General features: G+C 40.6%; 1 protein-coding gene across 3 annotated transcripts in view; it reads left to right on the top strand.

The window, feature by feature from the left end:
• Positions 1-19344, top strand: part of CNKSR2 (connector enhancer of kinase suppressor of Ras 2) — a 232243-nt gene extending 212899 nt beyond the window's left edge. Inside the window, exons 23-25 of one of the 3 annotated variants that reach the window (XR_002442319.1) lie at positions 249-939; positions 1017-1116; positions 19242-19344. The gene's annotated coding sequence lies outside the window, so the exon portion shown is untranslated. Of the gene's footprint in view, positions 1-248; positions 940-1016; positions 1656-19241 lie in introns of those variants that run through there. The other 2 variants (XR_002442320.1, XR_002442318.1) reach the window with 2 other exon arrangements.

The following is a 24795-nucleotide window of genomic DNA, read 5'->3' as shown; positions in this document are numbered from 1 at the left end:
CCACTGCAAGGAGATGTCTGCTAAGCCAAGGCTTTGTGGCAGTTTTCTGTGGATTTTTGTGGAAAAAGAGGGGAAAAGGAGGAAATGCTGTTAGCACACTTGAATTCAGGGATGCAGCGCCCAAAGGTGCTGGGCTAGCACTAACTACACTGATGTGAGAAAGCCAAAGTGTGTCAAATGGTGAAAGGTAATACGAAATAAAAGCCCTTAGATCAGCTGTACTTCATTTGTTTCTTTTCTTTTTGCAGGTTCCCTTTTACTTGCCTCCCACAAACAGAGGCAGTTATGGCTCCTATCGCTCTCCTGCTGTATTAGAGGTGAGTTTCCCTGGTGAATAAAAAAATGAGCTAGTAAAGTTTTTAACCTGGGCTGTTGCCTCAGAGCATCTGCAGTGGGATGAGTCAGACAACGCAATTGCAGAATAATGAATGTGATCATGTTTTTCAACCAGCTCACTTCAGAGCAGCTGCACTAATGGCCTTTGCAGTGTTTCACGGTGCGTTTTTATCTGCTGCCTGGGGTCTGTTTCTGTGATGATCTGCTTGCACCAGAGATGCACTGCATCCAGCTCTCACTGTTCCCTTTGAGCAGGCAGCTGTGCTTGTGCTGCAGCTGGGTAAGAGAGACCTGAAGCTCCTTTCTCAAGGGTTCCCCTGTTCTGTTCCTGCTCTAAGACTGTGATGGCCACTGCGCAGCAAGGACAAGTGTGTGTCTCATGGAACTGAGTTCCTAAACATTATTTACTAGGGTACTTCTTGTAGCAAAATGGGCTTCTTCTGGCTGTGTGACCACTAAAGGCAGGACATCTGAGTCTGGCACTTCTGCTTATAGTTTGGTGTGTCCAGTATACCCTGATGTGATTTCTGCATGCCTAGAAGTACATGTACCCAGTACAAAATCATTATAACTGTGGATCCTCACCTCAGATCTAAGAAAATGGTGAGTAAATGGGGACTGGCTCCCCATACTATCCTGATGTATTTACCTGTGATTAAAACTGGCATTTATTTTTATAGGGACAGAAGTGCAAGGAAAAATAACATTGTTCTGGGACCACAGAGGAGGAAACACCAATGACCTTTTCCTCTATTAAGACACCATGTAGGTGAAATAAAGGTAAGAGAGAGCCTCCACAGTGTTTCCTGTAGAGCTCTCTCTGAAATAAAGGTCCTTTTGACACAAACGGGTTGGGATTCAGCTCTTCTACTCTCTTTCATTCCCTAATTCACATGCAAGCAAATGCTTTTTGTTGGTTAGAAAAGTAAAGGTCACAGTTTAATCATCTGCTGTTAACACTGTTGGTTTGTGAGATAATGAGAGCCTGATGTCCACACTCAGTTGATCTCTGAAAGTGTTCCTAGAACATGTATTCTACTTCTTCATCGTTATCATTAACATCAGCAGCATGTTACTTGGTGGCTCCAGATTCAGCTGCCTCCACAGTCTACAACTCAGGCTTTACCACTGGGACAGAAAGGACTGCACCTGCTAATCCTATTTTGTTTGCTCATAAGCACCTGTATTTGTTTCTTACTTACCTGAGAGGTAGGTAAGAGAGAGCACCCAAGTCTTTGTATTGGATGAAGTGCAGCTGGAATTAATTGTATATGCTGTAGCATGGACAATAGATGGCAAATCAACCAAGTCTGTAGAGGGCTTTTTTGCCTCAGTGACATTTGACTGAATAAAGTCATGCTGGAATGTAAGAAAGGGATCAACGGGATGTGTTTTATTCACCCTTCTAATCCTCATGAGTTACTGAATGGTGTGTGACTGGCAAGGCTTACTGATTATTTGTGAGGCTGAGCCATAGAAGTAAAAGGTACAGGTGGCTCTGCTCACCAGACAGGGAGAGATACATTTTCCTCAATATTAGAAACAGTCTCTAAATTCAACTCCTGGAAGAAATGCATGGATGAGCTATAGGAACTGATCTGCATGCATCAAGTTTTCTTCTCTAGGACAGAGTGACCTCAGACACCTTCCCCCTCCCTCTGGTATGCATCCTGGGGCATGCATATAAGCTGGGGATAGTAGAGAGCCAACACCCTTATCCCCAAGACACTTGCCAAGAGCTAACACACAGTGAGCTCATTTTTACTAATTTTTACTTCAGAGCTCTTGTGGCAGCAACAATGCAAATATTAGCTTCCTCTTAGCAGCAGCAGCAGTGCAAGGATTACTCTGCCCAGAGCAGAAAAAATAAAACAATAAACAAATAAAAAAAGTAAAAACATTCTATTTAAACCAGCTAGAAAAGCTGAAGAGAGATTTCTGATCTGTCTTGTTTAAGGATTGATAAAAGTGATTCTCAAAGGGAGTTGTAAGGGAACTGTTATGTCATGGCTGAAACTGATGATTGAGCACCTGGTGAAGGGGGTGGCTGGCCCAGGAAGCACAGGTGCAAGCAATTCACCTGTGCTTCCCACATGAGCAGAACAGGTGGACCCTGGATACACCCCTCCCTGGGCTCATTTAAAGGCTAGCCTCCAAAAGGAGACTGTCTCCTGGATGAAGGCTGTTTCCTGAGGAATGTTCTGTAGATAGAGACCCTAACCCCAGTTAGGTAGGTTAACTTTTTCCTATAAATGATTATTGATATTCCTAATGACTCTGCCTGGTATTGCAAAGAACTTATCAAAACCAGTTTCACTGCTTCTAAGGACCAACGGGAGTGAATACAGCTTATGTTCTAAGCTCCAGCAATGTTGCTTCTGGCACAACAATGCATCACATTTTTCTTGGTACAATGGTAGAGTTGCTAGGGGACCTCTGGGTATTGCCTGAAGTGGAAAAGTCATTAGTGTATGTAAGTACATTAGATCTTCTGTCACACCAAAGAAGTGAAACTGCAGACTATTAAAGAAAAAAGCTTAGATGGGCCTATGAAAGTCATTGAAAGGGAGACATAGAGAAAGCTCGGAAACTTCTGAGCAAAACCATCTTTTCAATACTGCAAAAATTGTTTTGTCATTTGGTCTCGCAAGTGGCCCACCTCATGAGGACACTGAGTGTCTCTCAGCAGAACCATTGGAAGTGTCTAACATTCAAAGCCAGTAGCCCTTGGATGAGCTGCCCCAACCTTCCTCAAGTACCAAGCACCCATGGTAAGCACATCCTGTCTTGCATAGTGTGGGTCAGTCAGAGATTCCTCCTTATTTGGTCTGACAAAACTTCTCCTGGAGTAAAGAAATATTGCTCTTTGGGGATGGTGGTTAAAGGATGTTCTTAAGTAGGCTGCCACATTCCTTCAAGAGAATCCAGAGTCCTCATACATGCAAAACTAGTCCAGCTTCATCCTCCTCTTTCCCCATACCCAGAGGTAGTGCTGATGCCTGAAGCCTCCTATTCTGATAGTGGTCATGTCGAAGGGGAGAATGCAGATTAAAGGTGAAGTTATGTGAGAAAGACAGTCAAATGGAAATACCATACTACAGAATAAATTTGATATTGTACCTTCTTCAAATTCTTTAACCTGGCACGTCAATGCGTCTCTGGTATTTTTGAGGTAGTGCAATGGCAGCAAAAGAGTTGTTTATGTAAACAGTGACCATCTTGGCAGGGTAAGAACATGGCTTTCCTACCTTTTGGGCTCTTCCTGCCGCCTTCTCTAAATTATGGGCCAACTAGCAAGTTATTGCAGAGACAGCTTCTTTAATTTGCACTATGGAAATTACAAACCTGATCAGAAGAGACCTCATTTATACAACATAAGTAGGTTTACATATGCAGAGGAGTAGATAGTCTCAGTATTTACTCTTTAATTTAGATCATAGTAATACATGTGCCTGCGGCCCTGGCATTATTTAAAAAAAAAAAAAAAAAAAGGTCAAAATTAATATTGTAGCTTCAGAAACTAGATATGAGTTCCAGCCCATCACTATGCAGAGAGCTACTTTGCATTGCTATTATACAGCTTCATTACACTAACTGAACCAAAGCTTTTCAAAAGAAGGGTTGCATTAAGTATTTTCTCCCATACTTCTCACCATCAGCAAAAGGAACCCTAAAATTATTGCTGGGTTTGGGTGGCTGCATTCGCTTGAAAAGAAAACACTCAAGTTCAGAAGATACCTTGACGTGGCTATACCCACTCAGTTGTGATATCCACCAGCTGTGCCTTTAAAATAACAAGCAAACTACACAAACTGTATACTCTGGTACTTGTACTACTTGTGGCTATGATTAAGAGTCTATAAGCGGAATAATAAAAATAAAATAAGAGCAATCATCATTCGAGTCACCTGTCCATTTTTATTTTTTTTCCAGGTGGCTCTATTTGCCTTTGACTAAGGAACCTGCTAAAAGTCTGACAGGTTTTATGCAGGGTGTTATATTTCTGCAGTTTTCTTAGAATGTGCTTTGTCATAAGTATTTTCCAGTTCAAAATTTGCAGAGTTGCAGGGTAATAGAGGTTGGTTTTGATTCCCTTGAAACCAGTAAGAGTTCTGCCATGAACTCTGGTACAGGCAGAACCACGATGTTCTTGTCACAGACAAGTATCTGTCCTACCATAGTTTTTCAGCCTTGTATACCAGCTTTCTCACCTGATATGAGGACATGTTATCTCCCAGTGGTCCTACTGGAATAAAGACTGTATTAACGATCAAGCCCTTTACAGCTAAGCCAGTCATCTGCTATAAAAGAGTTGTTGATGAGTTTCTGCATAGAACACATGATTTTGCACGTGTTAACTCTTAATGTGCAGACACCGCATCAGCAGCCTGCAAGGATAGACAGCCCTAGTGAGTTCACAGTGCAGCAGGGGTAGGGCGGGATAATCCCTCAATCAGAACTCCCAAGCTACAGCCTGGACTGAAGCTTTGGGGAGCAGTCCTCAACATGGACCAGCGTTGTATGTCTGTGCTTGCTGTCCCTGCCACTGGCAACACGTGAGTTACTGTAGAAGCAGAGAGGCTTACGGGTTTGCTTCTCACTGCTTTTGATAAAAAGAATGTTTTGTATTTTTGTTTGTTTAGGGTGTTGTTTTTTTGTTTTGTTTTTGCTGTTAGGCAGGTGGGGACTTCTCCTGCTCTTGTCCATGTTTTCAGAGAAGTTACTAGAGGAAAATATGGCACTTGTACAATTTCCAGAATTACTGAGTGTTACCACAACCTCCAGAAAATGGATACTATCAGGTACTTAGATTTCTGTAGGCTGTTTGTGATTCCCCATACATTAAAAATCTCGACTGCAAAGATGAATAAAAAGGCATCACTAAGCCATTAAGGAACAAAAGCGTTTAGGGTATTTTCAAAAGCAGAAAGAGCACTCAGAGGACTCGCGGTCCCTTCAGGCAGTTAAACAGTCCTGATGGCCATTCCCATTGATGACAATGTCCTTTCTAGTTACTGAAATACCATGATTCTGTTATCAAGGTGACACCACAGTGTCTGTCTTGGTTCAGGACAGCGCTGTGAGTGATAGACGCTTTAGAAACATTCAGAAAATGCTGGCAACTGCCCTTCCATGAACCCACTGTTGTAAATCATTGCTGTCAAGAAATACGGTTGTTCTTCATTGTTTGGGTTTCTCTTAGAAACAAATATTTACCAGCTTCTGGTTCACACGGTCTTCTAAAGGTCAGAGATTCTAGCTCCAAGAGAAAACAAACTGCTCAACCTTAAACTATTTCACATTGGCTTCCTGTGTAAGCCTGTGCTACTATAAAAGCAGGCATCACTATGGGACTCGTGTAAGGACAGAGGAACAAAGTTCTCCTCCTCCTGGCCCATTTCAGCATGTTATTTTTAAAAGCGCATGTGTTCAGTGACTGAAAAAAGCCACCTTCATTCTGCTTATCCTTTTATATGGGATGGATATGTTGCATGCTAATGGTCTGCTGGGAAGTTAGAATGACTTTTTCATAAAACAAATCTGGAAGGAGAGGTGAGAAAAGGATTTCTATCAGAATGCTATTAGTGGCAAAAGTTTTTTTTGCATTACAAAGAAAAAAAAATGATCCAGGTTTTCCAAAACTACTACAGCCCTTCTCTGCACAACTATATGTAGTAGCTGGTAGCTTCAGAAAATCTTCTCATCTTGGCTGCTGGCTTCATCTCCATGTCCTAAGATTATTAGAAAGATAAGAAACAAGTTCCAGCAGTTATTTCTTTAACCTACTTTTCCTTTCATCATGATGAAAAATCCCAACCAGGGAAATTGCCGAGGAAGTTGTTAATAAATTTCAGGTGCTGACTCTTCTCACACTGTTCATTTGAACTACGTAAAATTTCTAATAACACCAGTCACGTACACGGTCAGCTCAGCTACTTGCCTGTGAAGGTAATAAATGGACTGCAGAGCCAGATCCTCAGCCTGGTGCTGAGGATGGCTTGGAATTTGACTTAAACTTTTAGTTATTTCTCCTCTCACTTTTCTGTCTTGGTTGCCTTTGTTCTGTAGAGGTGTCAGAAGGTGAAGCTTCACATGACTGAGAGTTATATGATTGCTAACGCCAGTTCTCCTGACCAGGATCATTTAGCTCTGTGTTGGATTCATCAAGAACAGGCTCATCTTCTTTTAAGAGCTATTATTTTTGTCATCTGACCTAGAAGAATCACAAGAGACCAAGGTCTTTGTTTAAGAACTGCCTGCTTGCAGTTTAACCGTGCCTTGGGGAATATAAGTCACCGCCAGCATGGAAATTCATAGGATTGACATAATTTTCTAATTTGATTGCTCTACTCAGTGTTGCATATTTCCTACATGGGTATCAGTTCTAACATTGTGCATACATGTTACATTTATGCAGACTAATAATACCAGCTTTAAATTAGGAAACATTTGCTAATGGTATAGATAATTAAATGCTAGGAGAGGCTGTTTAGGGAGGTTGTAGGATTGCCATCATGAATGGATCCTTGCAATACACTGTAAAGAATATACCTGGAATTAGGCAAGTATAGCTGCTTGTGCTTAGAGGCAAGGAAATGGATTAGATGGTCTTTTCAGTCCCACTGAGGGCTGTAATCTTATGATTTTCTGCTCATGTTAGACCTTAAATCATGAAGTTCTATGAACCACGAGGAGTGTGTATTAATAAGTGATTCACACAAGTGATTTTCTAAATAGAGATGCTTTTCTCAAAAACAAAAGCCTTAAACAGGAAAAAGCTCAAGATCATGCTCATGTGTGGTGTTTTAGAGACATCGTAATTGCTCCACTTGGAAAATTTACTGAGCACGTCAATAAATTATAAATTGTACAGGACAAAGGGTATCTGAGAGCACCACCTCTCTTCTGAAAGAGAGCTATTGAAAGGTCACTGCCCAACATCACCGTTGCTTAAAAAGTTACTTCCTGGGTATGTCACGTCTTCAGTACTTCTACTGAGATAGATCAATCTGAAAAGAATGTGTTTCTGAGAGCTGACTGGAACTCCACCATGGCTGAAGAGAGAATCTGTTCGTTATTTTTTTCTGCACTACATACAGAAGAAAATCATATTCTAAGAAAATTCAAGTTCTCGTTCTACGTGACAGGAAAATACAGTTCTGTACGTCACTTTCCGTTCTTTTTCCTTAAAGAGAAGGAGGACAAGATATAAAATATCAGTAAGCAAAAAAAACCAAGCAAGCACAACTCCAACAACGGCGATGATCTCTGACTCATCCTGTCCCAATAGATACAGGTTCAGGGGAAAAACTCAGCTGGCATTTGCTCTTGGTAAAGAATGCACTGCACAGTGCAACACAAGTGTGCATTCTAGGATAAAATGAATACAAAACAAACCAAATTCTTTAGGAGTAATGCCTCCACACTGACGTACAAGTGTGTTTCTTGAAATAACAATGCTATCCTGCAGTGCAAAATTATACAACAGTGTGCCAGTTCTCTTGCTTCTCAGGCAGGCCAGAATGACCTTCGAGTGGAAAGCTGAAGGAAGATAGTTTTCTGTGGGTATGAGGAGCTCCTTCAGGATGCCAGGCTACTGTGGGGCCATGGTGAGGGATGCCATGCTGGCAGAGCCTTGCTCCCATGGAAGGGCAGAGCAAGAATTCAAGCATGGGAAAACCACTAAAGGGAAGGCTCAGCTGATCCCCAAGGTGCCCTGTTTGTCCATGTGGGCTGTCGCATCCCCCCAAGACACAGGCTCTGCTGATCCAAAGACCGACTATTAGTTTTAGCTGCATCTTGGCTCAGGGCTGAGCTGCCATGTCTGGCAGAGGTTGGTGCTGGTCTGAGGGACTCATGTTTTTTGATGCTGCTTAATTAGAGTTCAGGCATGCATTGCATAGCACCACAGCCCTTCCCAGGAGGCCATGCAACCACACCCAGTGAGGCTCGGACCTCCCTCCCGCCACCCTGATGGGATAGGGTCTAAAGTGCCACCTGATGGCTTTCTGAATCATACTCTTCCCGGGGCTCCTCCAGAACCCAGGCAATGTGCCATGGTGAGCCATGTGTTTCACAGATGAAACATCAGGCTAGAGAGAGAGGACGGTAGGATGCTGTTTGTTGTTTTCCCTTCCTAGAGATATTATTTGCAGCAGATTCTCTTCTGAGCATTTCTTTTGCTCTGATTTCTCAAAGTCTGCAGGCAGAAGCAATTGCTGGTGCAAACCACTGTGGCTACAACAATGTGGCTGGTGTGATGCCATGATACATTGGCAGGTGACCTGGCCATTGGTTTTAGTCATCATGACATTAGCACGTTTTTTGCTTGCCTTGCTGGACAAGCAATGTAGGCAAAGCACTTTCCTCTCTTCTCAAGAGCTAGAGAAGAGCACATATGTCCCATTTGTGTCACAACTATATGAATTCACGCTATCTGAATTTTTTCAACTACATAGTACTGTCTAGTGTCATTTCCCTGACCTCTGTGAAGCTCTCCCCCCTTACGCTACCCCACTTGACAGCTCTCAGAGATAGGATAGTCAGCAGCGTTTTACAGGAGAAAGAGTCAAAGCAGGGAGCTAAGACACAGCCTCATGCAGAGACATTAGTGCCTGAGTCACTGGGATGTCATTCAGGCACGAGGACAGCCTGTGAAGGCTTTCAGATCACATGCGTGCATGACATTTAGAAGAGGTGGGTGACCTCATGGGAGATTATCTAAGAGATCTAAACTGACCATAGAAGGTGGCATTGGAAGCTTTCATTTATCCTCGCTAACCTTCAGCAATAAAAAGGGAGGATGAGTGCACGGATGTGCATGCAGGAAGTATGCGAGAAGCGCTGAGAACATTGTGAAAGCCAGAAGGCTGGTAAACCATACCCCAGCTCCAGTGACACATGGCTGTCATGGAAAGAGAGAGGAGGAGGACACAATTTGTTTCCAAGGGAGAGTGTTTTATTTCAAACTTTTTCTTGTGCGTTTGCTACTTGACTTGCAGTAGAAATTAAAAAAAATGCTCTCCTTTCTTGATTTTTGTAGAAAACCATGAATTTGGATATTCTTCTGACCTTCTTAATTCTAAATATGGCCACTAGTCCAAGGTCAACCTTGGGAACAACTCTGGGCCCATCCAGAAAAACTGAATTATTCAGTGTCCTCAACTCCTTCCATTGCTCACCTTGTATGTCCAAATCAGAGTCCCATCTCACACCATACTCTTGGTAGAGGGCAAGGAGCAAGGCTGAGTTCGGTATTAATAAGGATCCAAAGGATCGTGAGATGTCTCCTCAAATATGTGGCCTTCCTCTAATTATTCATGTCATGTGTCAGCCCAGCGCATACCTTTCTCCAGACTGGTGTTCCTGCTGAGCTTCCAGTTAGAAAATTTGAGCAGCAGCAAATAAGTGGTGTGGCCACAGAGATCTCGGTAGCTCTGAAATCACTCTTGCTCCTTGCCCTGTTTCTCAAAGCCGAAACCCACTACACCCTCTTCTGCCTCTCATCCCCTGCCTTCTCATTCTCTTGGAGCCAGTCCTTCTGTGAGTTATCCCTCTGTACCTGATGAGTCCATCTGCTTGTATGTGTCTGCTTCATGTCCAACAAGCATGTGAATCCTGCCCCTTGAGTCCAAATTCACCCCACATGGTCAACGCCTATGTGCTCAAGACACAAAATGCTGCGTTCGGCATTATTATTATGTCCAGTTCAGCTGTATGCTGACTTATGCATTCCTGCTTAGCTCAGGTCTTGCAAGCTCCAGGTACACGTGAAATCCATCACTTGTATCAGAATATTGCAGCAGAATATTGCTGCTTTGTTATTATTTTTCCAGGTGTAACACTAATCTTCTGTAGAGTATCTTTGAAAGCATCTACTTCATAGTTACTTCAGAGTAGCATAGCAGGAAGTGAATATGGCAACTGAACAGGTCTGTTTATTTTACAAATTATTTTAGTCTGCTTACAAGAACTCAGAAAAACTGAATTTTACCAGATTTGACTTATCTTACAACTAACCATTACTTTTTCTTTCCCCTAGAAGCAAAGGGTCATAAAGTAAGGAGAAAAGTTGTAGTACTTTTTGAGGGCTGAAAAAGTGGCATTAGAGGGAGTTTTCTTCATAGTTATTCATGCACCAGTAGTACTAGGCAGCTCATATACTGAAATACGGATTTTGGGGGGTCAAAAACATAACTTAATTTGCTTCACTTCAAAAGCCAGAACTTATTCAAATTACATGTGCATGCATTAGGGAAACCAGGATTTAGTCAAATGGGCAAAAGGAATTTGTTTCAACATTTTGGCCCTCGAGCTATTATCAAGAAAAATACAACTACTTTCCTCAGACAGCCCTCTCTGATTCTCTTCTCTCAACACCATCAATTTTTTATAATACAAAATGGCCAAAGTGCAGGATTTTTATTACATATTCCCATAAATAATTTACTGATAACATGGAATGAGAGAAATAAAAGAGCCATCTTTATCACTGATGTGATCGCACTGAACACAGTCGTGGTAGGATGCCACTGAACTCAATGAACTGTGCCTCAAGGCTTTGATTTTGGGAATTCACTTACACAAACACAATTGCCTGTAACTACAGATGTTTTACTGGAAGGTCGCCTTGTGAGAATATCCTCTCAGCATTTAGATGGGCCTCTCCATTGCTGTATTTTGACAAGGTGTGGCCTTTTATCCTTCATCAGTTGGTGCTTCTGCCTGGGAGTCAGCTCCCTGTCATGTGCTTGCAAGTGGATTAGTACACTGGGGCCTTCCTTTTGCTTCTAAATATAATAGCTTATGCCACCAGAGAAATTAAAAAAAAAACATTCTATAATTCAGGAATGCATAAAGCAGAGCCTCCTGAGTGTTAAAGCAAGCAGCACTGATTGTATTAGAAATTCAGAAACATCATAAACTTTTAATTGGAAATCATTAAACCAGAATATCACTTGAATTATATTCAAACAAATCAAAATTTTTCAAGTAACAATATTTATTACTTTTTCTCTACCTCTAAGTTAAATGTGTTTGTTTGTTTGTTTGTTTGTTTGTTTGTTTGTTTGTTTTATGGGCAGATGATCAGAGAAATCATTAGAAATCACGCTTTTGCCCAGTGAACCATGATTAAAACTCTCCCACACAGTATGCTGAGGCAGTGGTGTCTCGTAAGACTAAATCCTTTGCTGGAGGGGGAGGCACAGCAATAACTACTTCTGTTTTTGTAACAGAGCATATCTCCACCATGCTGTTGAGTAGTTTTTCAGAAAAAATACATTTGGTCTTTTTCAAAATTGGCTAATCAATAAATAAAATAAAAGTGCAGAGAACCAGGTAGAAAGATAGAAAAGTAAGTTCTTCCTCCACTGTACATGCACTGAGCTTAGTGACACCACAGCGATACTGTCCCTTTGATGTACTGTCATGCCAGCACCATGCAGAGAACAGTGTAGAGAAATGGTATTGAAATGCAGTTATTTTGCTGTATTTCGTAGGTCCCTCATGAAGCAGGTTAGGGATATGGGGCTGGAGGGGAGTTTATGTCTCTATGGCTTGTTTATGATAAATATATATTTTGCTGGAACCATTCCTCTAGCTTCACTGCCTAGAGACGGTCATTTATCATCTCATTAGTGAGGTGTCAGTAGATAGATGTTAATAAGCTTAGTTCATACCCAAAAAGGCTGACATGTAACCAGATGAAATAGTATAATTTTAGCATGATCTGTTGTCATGTATTTCATTGTAATACCTCAAAATTTTCTTAAATCTGTTTTAAAATGTATTATTTGGGGTGTAAAATTTTTCATGCCAGAAGTAACAGACTGCAAAGTTAATGGGACGTCTTTCACTGGTCTATGCATGCCCCACAGTCAGACCCTTATGTAATATTTAGATGAAAAGTAACAGGGTTAGGACATGCCAGTTCAGACCAGTAATTATAAATTTGGTAGCTGAGACAGAGAGATCCTTCACAATTGTTTTTTTTTTTTTTCCTTTCTTGGCACTTAGCTGCTGAGCCTATGCTTTAATAGAGATTCATTGTACTGCTAAGATATCAGGTGTCTTAGTGTGGGGGAACTTGCTGATCCTCTCTGCCCCATAGTTGTCAGCCTCAAGACAGTGTAAAATTATACATATATTATGAAATTTCATTGAAAATAAAAATAAAGCTAAATAAAAATAGTCTTTGCTTACCCTTTCCCTGCAGTTATGTTTCAGTGGTGGTACCCATTCAGTTTGGAGGAAGGAATTGAAATATGATGAAAAAAGCACACTTCTGTATCAAAGATGCTTTTTTTCTTTTGCTTACTCATTCGGATGTGATGACTGTTTCACAGAATTCTCTGAATTGTAAGAGCTCTGTAGGTTTTATAGGTTGAAAGACCATCCTCCACCAAAGCAATTGTGAAACAGACTTGGTCCATTCCTGAGTGGAATGGGATTTCCCTTGCCGTGGTCTCTAATTATGTGTGATGTGAACCCAGCCTTCAAACTGTGGAGAGTGCCGTGCTAATGGGACCTCTTCTTCACATGCTTGTGTCAGCATTGCTGACAGGTAGAAGGAAGTAATAGGTATCTGCCAACTAAAGGACAGCACAGGGAAAATCATATACAAGACCTTTTGCATGGGAAAGAAAATTCAGAGCAACCTGAGTCAGTAGGACTAAACAGTTCCTCAGTTTACCATTGGAAGAGTCTTTCCCGTTGCTCTCAACCCTCCCCATCCCCTGCAATTTCAGCTAGGAATCTTCCTAGCTCTGAAATGAGGGGGAAAAAACATGGCCTTAGTTTTCTGCAATTCTCTGAAATATTTTTAAAGTGAGTATGGAATAATAAAAGCTAGTTCCTGACTAATCTTGCCTTTAACATGCTTTTGGTTCAAAGGATTGTGTTTTCTCCTCTTTTTATCATTTCTATATTGGCAGAAATAATGCAGTCCAATATCAGTGACTGATAATGCAGTGTGTAGGAAAATTACTCTTTACTGATTGAATAGACGTTAATCTCATCGGTATGTAAATGAAAGGTGCTCCTGAGGCATTCTGCCTCTGGGGACTTTCATTTCAGCCTGTCTTTTGGGGATGTTCACCTCCAAGGATTGCATTAAGAGAAATCAGGTGTAAGGATATAAGGATGGAACAGGATAGTAAGCAATGTTGGTATTACGTATTGAAAGTAAAAAATACAAGAACTAAATTGCAGCGAGTAAGGCTCCTTTCAAATTTGCTGTACGCAGCTGCTCAAGTATATGCTTGTAATAGCTTGAAATATAAAAATATTGCCATTTAGGTTTTGTATTGTGTCACGTAGCAAACTAGAATTAAATGGATGTCATTGTTAGTAACATTCAACTTGAAATTTGTTTTCTAACCAGAAAAATCATCTTTATTTTAACTGAATAAACAAGAGCCAGGCAGAGTTTCAGAGATGTAGAAGAGTTTCTATCAATGGTAGATGAATATTAGTATAAAACAGTTCCTCTTGTCCCTTCATAATAAATGACACAAAGACCAAGGGGAAATGGTGTATTAAGTTTCTCTAACAATAAAATCTAATTTCCAAAAATAGAATCTGCATTAAACAGTCTTCATTTATGTACAGTCTGTATAAAACAAGTGTTAGGGACTAATCATTATTTGTTGGTGTGTTCATACATCATTTTTGCTCAGCATCAATATTTTTACATCTCCCCTTTATTTGAGCTTTTGAAGATAGTGATCCTTCAGCCTACATTTCAGGAGCATGTTTCTACAGGCTGATTGACCTGTTTATTTGTAAGTGGGCCACTCTGAAAGTAATGCCTCCTATTTTATTATGTTGGTTCACGATGACAGGTGGATGTTGGTGGTATGGCAGTAGAGGTTGAACCTTCCCACCAATATTCCATTACATGTGGTTGCTGGGTGACAGATGGCAGCAGAGGGGCACTCTGACACAATGGTGTCCGACATGGAAGTGTGGATGGAGCAAAGGTGTGTCACTGAGTTCCTCCATGTAGAAAAAATGTCACCCATTGACATTCATCAATGCCTGTGAATGTTTCTGGAAACCAAGCAGTGGACGTGAGTGCAGTGAGGTGCTGGGTGGCACCTTTCAGCAGTGGCAACAGTGACAGTAGGTCACCTCTGCTCGTGCAGATTTTTACAAGCACAACGTGAAGGCTCTTGTTCATCACTGATGAAAATGCATAGCTAATGGTGGTGACTGTGTTAAAAAAATGTTTTGTAGCTGAGAATTTGTTCTGTCAAATAGTGTTATGGTGCTCTTTGTATCTGTTGTAGTTTCCATGGAAATAAATGGGAGGTATTACTTTCAGAACAACCTACATATAACGATTGCAGGCTTTCTGTCTGCTCATATCTTATATTTTAATTGTACAAGGTTAGGGTGAAACATAAACATCAGAACACCAGTGCATGTTTAGATTCCCAAGAAAAAGAAATACTTTGGCTCTGCAGTAAGAGAAGCTAAACTCATCGTAAGGACCGCCCCTTTTAATATTTCCTCTTCCCTTATTACACATGATCCACGATTCCTGTTCCCTAACCAGGAATACACAACAACAAATTAGATATTACATTCCTCATTCATTCTGCATTTGGTGAAGTCATTTTTAAACTATTTTGTCTATATTCATTCATTCTTAAAAAAGAAACCAAATTAATAGTAAATAATTACTTTTTCTTTAATAAAACGTTTATTCCACTTTTCCTCAAACTTCTAAATACGCTATTCCCTGTTCTCAGATTAAATCATTCCTGAATATATACATATACTTTTCTGTGTTAAACAAAACAGACAAGAAGAAAGTGTTGATATAAATGTACAAAGAAGATGCTTCCCATGGGGTGTTGCAGAATTAGGAAGTTCATAGTCTTCATACAAATATATAAAATATTTCAGATGATATCCATTCATGGAATCCGTGTGGTTTCTTGTCAGACCTGCATAACAAATACAAGACAAGAAATTAATAATTTATCAGTGAACTAACAGATGTTTTGAGAGAATGCAGAGAAGTACCTGCAAGTTGTGAGGGGGAGTATATTCCCAGCACCTGCAATTTTGCTTTGACTGAGTGTACTTGTTTACAGCTGAACTCAGGGAATACAGAGTGGGTGTGAAACAATCTTCTTGATCCAATAGCTTTTTCTACCTACTATCCAAGTCTCCATCTGATGAAACTTCAATACCCTCTTAAAAGCTCATGAACTATTAAAGAGTTGAGATTTGCCCTCAGTAAGGGGTATCTGCTACCCATGTCCCTCTCTGTTGCCCCAGCCCTGCCCCAACACTGCAGCTTGTCCCAAGGATGTCCCAGTGCTACTCCAGCAGGCACAGACCACAAGTCCTGTGGCAAAAGGCAACAGCAGGGCCATGGCACAGGTCCTATTTCTGCTTCAGTTTTCAGGATCAGCCAGCATTGAACACATCAGAATCATAGAATCCCTAGAGTTGGAAGGGACATCTGAAGGCCATCTAGCCCCACTACCCTGCAATGAACAGGGACACCACAGCTACATCAGGTTGCCCAGGGCCTGATCCAGACTGCCCTTGAAAGCCTCCAGGAATGGGGCATCCACCACATCTCTGGGCAACCCGTTCCAGTGCCTCACCACCCTCACTGTAAAAGACTTTTTCCTTACATCCAACCTAAATCTACGCTCTTTAAGCTTGAAACCATTTCCCCTTGTTCTATCACCACAGACCCTTCTGAAGAGTCAGTCCCCTTCTTTCCTGTAGCTCCCCTTTAGATACTGAAAGGCCGCTACCAGGTCACCTCGGAGCCTTCTCTTCTCCAGGCTGAACAGCCCCAGATCTCTCAGCCTGTCCTTGCAGGAGAGGTGTTCCATGCTGTGGATAAAACTCTTGATGCAGTACTCTTGATGCAGTAGCACAATAGTGTCTGTTGTGTTTGTAAATATCCCATCTGTATTAATTTATTTACTTATGTTACGCAGAGTAAGGGGGTGTTTAGCTGCTGTCTGTGGAATGATGAGCAATTTCTATTGACCTGTCGGCAGTGATACTTCCCTGCATTGTCACAGCTAGCTTGAAACAGCATAGGGTCTATTCTTGTTCCCTTTGAAGTTAAGAGAAGTCAGAGGTTGCCATTTATATCAGTGGTTCCAGGAAACCTCAATACTGAGGAAAGGGGTTTTGAAAATAACTTTCAGTTGTTTAAGACATTAACTTTCTTAGAGCAGATATTTAATGAGATAGTATGTAAGTATTTGGGGTGGAGGAATATCTCTCTATATTTTTTTACATTTTCTTAAATTCATGAACCTGCATTGAATGCCCAGAAAGTAAAGAGAAAGCCATAGGGTGGTGAAAAAATGGCAACCTTCTATATTTCACAATACATCATTTTAACTGAGGGTTTGCTACACTTCATGTTGGGGCTGTACACGTTTGAACAAATACTGGAAGGACATTCAAAATACTAAAACTTCTTAGCTTTGAGAATAAACTGGTGGAGAAAAGAGGTGCTGTTCAGAAAAACCTTGTACGAACTCCTTGGAAGTGTTGGTAACTTTTGAATAAGGAAGTCTAAAGATAATTAACTGGAGTTGAAAAAGGGAGAAGGTGTCACTGTCCAAAGGAAAGATAAAAAACAACACGCAGTGTTACTAGCACGCTCTTTGGCCACTAGCAATCAAACTTAATCAACTCTTAAACTGACTCAGTGATGCAATGTGCTAGTCTGCTTCGGCTGAAATTTCCCCACAATCAGGTAATTTTATGTACTTCTGATCTCAAAAACAAAATCAAACCTTAAAGCTGTATTTGATGGGTCCCCAGGATACGCACGCACGTGTAATCCTGTCCTGTATAATTACTGCCTGCCTACACATGCTCTCTTACGTTTCAATTGAGTATTCTCTTTCAAACTCTTCTGTGCCTGTTCCTGAATATCACAAGGTGACTGTTTTGCAGTGGTGGGTGGATAAAACATTACTAGCTATGATTAAATGCAAGTGCTCATGCCTGGGCTCAGAATAGAGGGTATCTATTAGCACTGGCATGCTCAGCGCAGTGGGCACATAGAAATATAATTCAGCACTTGGTGGCACAAACGTTTTCAGATCCTTCCACTGAAAGAAGACGATGTCAGGCTGTTTCTAAATATATTGTGGGCAGATTCACAGAGTGAGTGACAGCTGTAACTCAGCATCTTCTTTTAGAGGTTATGTGGCTTTCTTTTATACCTTTCTAGCAGGTTCATGGTTAAAGCTGTATTTCCTTCAAGTGCCATCCTGTAGGAGACATCTGCCCTGTGCAGGAGCTCTATGCTCATCTTTCCCTACCTTAGTCTCCAAGTAGTTTAGCCTTTCCTCATTTCCTGAGCCCATTATAGCAACTGTTCTGTGCTTTGCACACCAAGACACCTAGCCTTCAGGAATCTTGATAAGGGTATGAAAAAAAAACAGAGCCAGACTTCATTCAGTAGTGCCCAGCAACAGGATAGGAAGTAATAGGCAGAAACTGGAATACAGGGAATTTCATGTAGACGGGAAAATAAACCTTTTTAATGTAAGGACAGTCAAACAGTGGAGCAGGTTGCCCATAGAGGCTATGTAGTCTCTTCCCTTGGAGTGAACATGCCTGGGTGTCCACTTTGGGTGCACACAACCCTGAGAGGCCTGCTGGGGATGCCCCTGCTCCAAGCAGGGGTCAGGACGGGCAATCTGCAGTGGTGCCCTCCAGCTTCAGACAGCCTGTGAATTTGGGCATGGCCTATGCTGGTCCCAGGAGAGCTTGTCCTCCTGTCGCAAGGGTCAGGGTGGTTTTGTGGTCAAGGTGCAAGGTTCCTGTTTGCCCCTGCTTCTCTGTGGGCATGTCAGTGCATTTACAAACTAAAACAACAAAGTGTCACATGCCATATTATTGTGTGACTAAAACTCCGAGTAATCAGCTGCTTGGATTATTTTCAACCACATACTCAGTTTCTTCAAGTACTCCCTTGTCCTTCTCCAGTTTTCAATCATTTTTCCCCTCATTGTTTCCAGATATTTGATACCCGTCTCTTGCTGAGATCAATGTTAATATCACTTAATACCTTGATGACCTCAAGGCTTAAGTGTCCCAGCTGGCATCATATACCATTGAACAGAATACACGTTTCTCTTCTTCCCCTTCCAATGGCACAGAACTCTTATTAGGCAGAACATCCACCAATAGGCCTGCTACCTCCAGGCCTCCCAGTCACAACTGAGATATAGCATCCTTAGTCCAGAGAAAACCAGTCTTCTAGGAGGCCATATACCAGGAGGAACCATCCCTGGAGGGATTCAAGACCAGGTTGGACGGGGCCCTGGGCAGTCTGATCTAGTGGGTAGCAGCCATGCCCATGGCAGTGAGTTGGACCCCAATGATCTCCAAGGTCTCTTCCAACCTAAGCCATTCTATGATTCTACAAAGACTAATTAATTAACAAGAGGAGCAAAAAATTAATACAGCCACCAGGACCCTGTGACTTGTGATCCAAATGCAGGGCCAACCAATGTGTCATGGTAAGCCTTACCTCAGAGCTCAGATGCAGAGGAAAATAAAGCTCAATTCTTGTTCTTGAATTTTGTATAAAGCACACTGTTTGCAAGTAGTGCTATTTTAACACCTGCTAATAATATTATCTTTCTCTCGAGTGTACTTCCCGCTCTCTGGTTGCTTATAATTGCAGTCAGTGGACCCTCTATTATCTCCCCATGATGCTTCCATCCACTCAGACCTCCTTCTGGCCAGCTACAATTCTCTCTCCCAGCTCCCAAAGGTACATTATTTTTAGAGCTCAAACTCCTCCAGAGATCAATGGGAGTCTGTGAACTAAAAAAATAGGTTGCTTATGGTACACTAATAATCCTTACAGTTATGCTCTTTGGTTATTCTTTCAGCTTCTGCAGCTTATCTACCAGTGCCTCTTTTGCCACTTCAATCAACCTTATTCTGTTGAACAATGCTGCCTTCTAAGGAAAACAGAAAGGTATGTACTTGACAGAAAATGCAAGCTTATATGTTGTCATGATTAAGGACAGACTTAAGCACAAGCTTAGAAGCTTTCTTGGATCATGGAATTAGCTTTTTTTTCAGCCCTCGAGCCTTTCTTCATTCCCATTTTGAGAATCTGCAGGGCTCTGATTACAGTCAATGAGACGCCACTCTTAGCTTCTGTGGCAAAAAAAGGCTAGGTTCCTGAGTTTTTTAAAGACGAGAAAAAGTGATGGCTATTTTAATGTAAGAGATCATTTAGCTTATGTGTTTGTTCAACATAAATGAAATTTTTAAAATAAATCTAAATAAATCAATGAGTTTCAAAATCTCACTTAAAAAAAACCCACATTTTTAATGTTGCATCTCCTTCTTTTTTCACTGTAAACATGCCCGAAGTAGTTACTTGCAAGCAGATGAAGGATTTATTAAAAAAAAAAAAAAGCACCAGCAATCCCAAACTGTCAGTATTTTCTGTTCTCCTGCAACACATTAGTTGAAAGTAGAAGAAATAAGAAACGAATCTAGATGTTGGTTGTACCTCCATGTATGCAACAAAATCACCACATTCAGTGCTAATATTACATAATTAAAGACTGTATATGAATCACCAGATGGCTAAGTAAAATTTCTCTTTATCCAAACAGTTTCCAGCCCTATATATTTAATCCTAAAATTCTGATAAGGCAGCTGGTTTTGTAAGAAGTGCCCTCACAAAGGAGAAAACAGGCATATACCATTAGCACTTCGTAGAAAATCAGTGATTATAGCAAGTGCACAAAGGTTCAGTAAATGCCTCCCACTCAGCAAGCTTCCAAAGTGAACGACCACATGATGTTTACTCCTCACCAGAACCCATTTATAGATCTCTTACTCACCACTGTCACAGTTGTACATGCAACGCTTAAGAAGGCAGCAAAAAGTCCTCCATTTGGGAGAGGACAGAGTGGTTACAGTGGGAGAACTGCGTCTTTTCTTTAGAACAGTGTTTCACCAGGCAGTGAAACGTCATTTAAAACATGCAAACTTTGAAGTCTATAATCATCAGAAAACATTCATTACATACCCTGGCCTATACAGAGACTGACAACGGGCATTGATGCTTGAGAAAATTTTGCAAAGGAAAACTTCGGTTAAAAAGGTAAAAAGTGTCTCTTCAAGTGCAAAATGATGATAATGACTTCCTACAGAGTTAGGAGACCCAGGAAAGACTTTTGTTGCCACAACTTTTAAATGACATCTGGGCATTTCTGGTGAAGAAGCACTCTGGGAATGAAAAGGGTATTGATTTCAGTAAGGTAAGAAGGGGACAGAGGTCATGAACTTTTCTTAGTCTGGAGCAGACTTAACCTAGAATTCCAAACACACTAATCTTCAGAAGGAAAAACTTCTGAGAAAAGGCATGTGGAATGTGAAATAAAAGTGGACTGTCTCCTTTGACTCCCTAATTCTATTACCCCACTGGTAAAAGCCTTATCCTTCCTGAGATGGTAATCTGAAGTTCCAAGGGATCTGCTTTAATTCAGCTGCTCTCACTTCCCGTTAGTGGGCACCACTTGCTGAGATCATCTTCTCCTGTGCCACTGCTTTAACATTGATATCATGTCTGGAATTACTGTCTGCACAGGCAGAGGAAGAAGCAGTAGGAAGTTAAATGTGCTTGAAGTGAACATACTAGAACTGTGATGGGAGATAAGACAGACCATTCTGGTAGCAAAGAGAGTTTCATCCTTTGAATCCCCCCAGTAATAGCTGATTGACTCAATTAAAAGTTCTACTTTAAATTAAACCATGTTTTACTTTCTTGTATGTTTTTTTTTTTTTCAAATTATTTCAGCATATTTCTTATGTTTCTGGTCAGGACAAAAGTAGTAACTCTCACATACTTGAGCACATCTCATAAAATTTCTCAAAAACATTTTCTCTTACATATCTTTTCTGGACATGGCCCTGGGCACCCTGCTCCGGGTGTCCCTGCTTGAGTGTGGGTTGTACTAGGTGGACTAAGAGGTCTCTTCTAACATCAGTCATCCAGTGAGTCTGTGAAATATTGGAAAGATTAAATAGTTTATCCTACTTTACAGCTCCTTCTCTTATTTTTTTGTTCCTTTCCTACAGTAAACTGAAATGCATAGGGATGCAGCTAAAAAACAGAGATTCACCCAAATACACGCAGAGTTTCAGTACAAAAAAAAGTCAGATTTTTTTTTTGAGGTTTATCTGACAAATAGTGTCAGAACAACTGCTGAAATACAAAAATCATCATTTTTATAACAACTTTTTCTTATCTTTATCATGGCATTTACTGAAAGACCTATGTGCATTTTCTCATGCATATGTTGTTCTTCAAACTAACTTAATCTATCTTTAGGCAGTATGACATGGGAAACTAAGGACAGTTCTGACCCAATTTATTCTCTGTATGCTGCGATAGTGTGTAACATCTTGCTCCCTACACTAACACAAAGCTTAGTCAGCAAAGAAACTTGCAAAAGAGAGACGATTCAGTGTAGTGGCTCTGAAATGACAGCTACCAAACGGAGGTCTTTCAGATCAATATGTTATGGCAGCAAGTTTACCTCCTGCCAAATATAGAACAGAACTGTGACAATTTTGAAGTGTATAAATTGGGCACTCAGCTGATATTACACAATTAAGAAGAATGGCATTGCACTGACCTAATGACTGCCACAAGAGTTTGAGTGGTAAAAAATGACAGATTAGATAACAGCATGTGTTCGAAGCTCTTTGGAAGATTTTTGGCCCTGTGTAGTTGTATTAAACTGTGCATGGTTGCTAGGCTGTCCGCTTAGTTATTTGGAAATTGTAACTACTTGGGCAGAGCAGCTGAATTAAGCAAGTGGTTCACAGCGAGTTAATATGCATGAAAAAGAGAATGTGAAGAAATCAGAGATGTATTATTTATGGTGAGGTTTGTGCATGGACTCCTGGTTGAAGCCATCTGAAGCAGCTTCAAGATACTATACTCCGAGTGAACCAGCTGCACTGTTATCTTCTCATGATGAGGAACAAATCTCACACCTGAGAAATGTATAATGAATTTTTTCCTTTTGAATAACATCTGTTCTTAGAGATGAGCCAATCTATCCATGTGTATAAATAAGATAACATGAGAGATTCTATAGGTTTCAACAAAAATTACAGATTTTACTGTTGCTACGTGATTACAGAGTCATGGGATAGCTTGCACTGGAAGGGACCTTAAAGATCATCTGCTTCCAACATTGATCGTTTAGTTCCAACCTCAAATTAATTCACTGGCAACTAATGGCAAATTGGTCCTCCACAGACCAGTAAACTTCATAGACTTCTGTGCTTGCTAAGTACCTGATCATTTGCTTTGGAAAGTTAAAATATATCTGTTGTGTAGAATGTAAAGTAGTCTAGTTGCTGCTCAGAATACACTATTTTGAAGTTTTCCTCAAGTTATGTTTTCCTTGAACCTTCCCCCCTGCCAGGAACTGGAGAGACAAACAGAGGTGGCAGCTCTCAGAGGGTCCAAGCCAAGTTTTGCAGGGCAGGGTCCCACACTTAGAAACTCTGTCTAAGGACTTCAGTGCTCTTACAAGCACCCAGAAATCCTAGACTCATCCAGGTGTCTGGTATCTCCAAGCTCCCAGCTGCAGATTTGAAACAGATTCAGGCAGCTCTGCAGTCTGCAAGTAGAGCCCTCACAGCTCCTTGATTCTATGTCCAGGCTGAGAAGCTTTGGGGCAGCCACCCCAGCCCACACCTGGGAAGTTGCCAGTTTGTCCTCACCTCCCCTCTCCCAGGTGAGATCCCAAGAACAAATGCTGATTGTGTCCCTGAGAAAAAAAAGAAAATTGAAGTATTTCTATTTTTTCCTTAGAGTACAATAATTCAAAATTTTTGATCTCTGAAAAGACCTGATGCCCATAAAGCCGTGATTCTTGACATGAGTTATATTGCTTTTCTATTTTTCTTGATGATCAGAAACAAGATGCAGATGATGCAAATGATATTACATAAAGTTCCTAACAGACCAATGTGTTGCAGCTAGTATCACTTTCAAAAGTGAAGCAAACAAACAAACAAATCAGATTTCAGCATTTCCATTGAAAAAGAAAGAACGTCTTCCTAATAATAAATGCCTCTTCTTCCTGATTAATACTGATTCAGAAAGTTTCAGATTTGTAATCTGTTACAAACACTATAATCTCTGGACCATGGAAATGTATTGTGAAATTTTCTCCCTTCTCCTCAGTCTTATCAGCCTGTTTTTTTTTCTTCTGTTTGATCTCTTGGCTCAGATCAGAAACTCACCTAAAACAGTACATTATGGCCCATTAGTTATTACTGTTTAGATGAAGAAGCAGATTTTTTTAGCTTATTGGTTCACTACAATGAATTTATTGCTACAAATATGCTGATTTTAGGGATGAAAATCAACAGTTTCTTAAAATTGTGAAAGCGTATATTACAGTGTCTCATATCCAAATAGCTCATAGAAACCGAATCCTTACGGATTGATTCCAAAATGGTAGTACAAAGAAAACATACAAGTTCTGATACACTTTCTGTTATTGGCATTTTTAATCCTGCTCTGTAACTTCCTCCAAAGTGTCCCTTCACATTTTCTCTGCAGAGTTTACATGTCTGGAAACACATTGGTGGTGGCGTATGTTTACCTCACATTAAATTCAGGTTTCCACTTCAATTTTCTGCTTTTCATTAATGCTTACCCTCCAGCTTCTTATAAAGTGTCATCCCTATAAAAAGATTTTGCAGACTCACCTTCAGTTGCCTTGGGAGTCTATTGAGGTCATAATGATTTTTGATGGGAAGCAAAGATCAAACAGTATATAATAAACACTGTGTTTAAAACTATTGATGAGAAGCTGCAATAGCTCTATCTTTTAATGAGAACTATGCTGTGGTACTTATTACCTTTGTAATTATTACCTTCTGAAGGGAAAATACAGCCTTTCCTCTGGGGTACTTTACTAAGTCCTGTTATGCTTATGCAGGTGTATGTCTATAATTATTATCCTTTGTAATTACTAATCAATATAGGGAGGAAATTCTTTTCTGAGTTCATATTAAGCTGTTCTCATCCACCTAAACCTTCTCTTTAAAAAGATTTGAATTCTCCTTGAGGGTTTGCTTAAGGACTTGGTCTCCTTTTTAAGGTATCACCCTGATTGTACGAGCAAGTATGCCCAAACAATTTGTTAATGAAACCACATGACTTACATGCCCTAAACAGTAAAAAAATTATGGTACTGAGATTAGAAAGGGATTTCTAGGACAGTCCAGTTTTAATTTATTTTCATTCCACATAATAATAACTTCAATTCTCAAGACAAAATCTAACAGAGACAACAAAAGTTCAGGAATTACTGTATAGAAAATTCATCAGTAAGGAAGTAAAGGCCTAAGAGCCAATCCTGCAAAGTACTTATTACCTCCTCTGAGGTG

This window comes from Numida meleagris, chromosome 1 (assembly GCF_002078875.1).
Source record: "Numida meleagris isolate 19003 breed g44 Domestic line chromosome 1, NumMel1.0, whole genome shotgun sequence".
NCBI classification, from domain to species: domain Eukaryota; kingdom Metazoa; phylum Chordata; class Aves; order Galliformes; family Numididae; genus Numida; species Numida meleagris.
This window is presented reverse-complemented; position numbering and strand designations above follow the sequence as displayed.